This window comes from Schistocerca nitens, chromosome 2, assembly GCF_023898315.1.
Source record: "Schistocerca nitens isolate TAMUIC-IGC-003100 chromosome 2, iqSchNite1.1, whole genome shotgun sequence".
Lineage (NCBI taxonomy): Eukaryota > Metazoa > Arthropoda > Insecta > Orthoptera > Acrididae > Schistocerca > Schistocerca nitens.
The window spans coordinates 98,816,785-98,818,393 of NC_064615.1; positions in this window are offsets into that span (position 1 = coordinate 98,816,785).

A 1,609-nucleotide genomic window follows, 5' to 3' on the forward strand; every position below is an offset into this window, starting at 1 on the left:
GGTTCAACGCCGGTGGTAGAGGTGTCTTTATAAGGGCAAAAAATAGGATAATATTTTGAGGGATAAATACAGCTTCCGAAAGCAAAATAAATTTTTTAGTGCTAGATATGGAGCAAACATGGAAAACGGATGCTTTTATGGACCCCTCCTCCCCTAGTGTGGAATATTTCACGAGGAACTTGGAGAAAAGTTTGTGTAAATATCCTTGTCGTGTTACAGCATTAGGTGTAGATCTCATCTGACCAGTAACAGTCTGGGAACCTCGAGTGATTTATGCGGTTAACAGAGACAGGGAATTACGTGAAATTGGTCTAAATGCCACATCCGAAAATTATCTTGTGCAGCCAGTCAGAGAAACGTCTTGAGAAGATAAAATAGCGGATCTGGTCTTCAACAGGGCGGAAATTTTCGGCTCAGCATATAACACGGAATACGCAGTATTGTACAAAACGCATTAGATAGACATGGGCCACCGAAGTTGCGCGATATGGGAAAGAACCGTCACGCTTCGACAGTCTTGATCTAAAGCTGCTACGAAAGCAAAGCGTAGCCAGAACCTCATAGACAAACTAAAACTGAATGACATTGAAATTAGTGTAAGGAGAGTTTTGTGGGAAGCATTCAACCAATTCGAAAGTAAAATTGTATGTGTCGACTTGACAGAAAATTGAAAGAAGTTTTGGTCTTATATTAAATCAGTAAACTGATAGAACCCATCTGTCCTGATGACACTGAAATGGAGGATAACAGACAGAAGACAGAAATAATGAACGTCTTTTTCCTAAACTTTGTCACTGGGGACGATCACATTATAGTTCCTCCTTTACAACCTCGCACATATGTCAGAACGATAGGCACTGAAATAAGTGACCATCGCATAGAAAAGCTCAATAAAGGAAATAGAAGAAATCTGCACAGAGAAAAGGCTACTGGACCTGATGGATACCATTTCGATTCTAAACAGAGACTGCGACTTGCTCCCTCTCTAACAGCAGTATGCGGTAGATCGCTGGATGAGCAAAGAGTGTAGATCATTCCCCTTTTCAAAAAGGATCGGCGAACTGAAATAAGGTTTATTGTAGGGTTGGAACATGTTTCTCGCACACGTAATATATTTCTGGAGACCGAAAATTTCCTCTGTGGGATTCACTATCGTATATTACATTTCTGGAGACAGAAAATTTCCTCTGTGGATATCCCTATGGATTCCGAAAACGACGATCGTTTATACCCCAGCCCGATCTGTCCGTCCATGAGACCCAGAAATCAGTAGCTATCGGCCATAAGGTAGACGCGGTGTTCCTTGACTTCCGGAAGGCGTTCAATACAGTTCCGCGTTGCTGCCTACTGATCAAGATACGAGCGTACGGAGTATCAGACCAGATGAGTGACTGGACTGAAGAATTTCTGGTAAACATAACAGCATATCACACTCAATGGAGAGAAATGTCCAGACGAAAAAAAAACTTTGGGCTTAACCCAAGGAAGTGTTATTGGATGATAACTTTTCACCGTATGATATGTAAATGAATCCAGCTGCTAACGCCGGAAGTTCCACGCGGATCTTTAGCGGATGCTGCTGCTGTATGCAGAGACGTTGCAAGTCTAG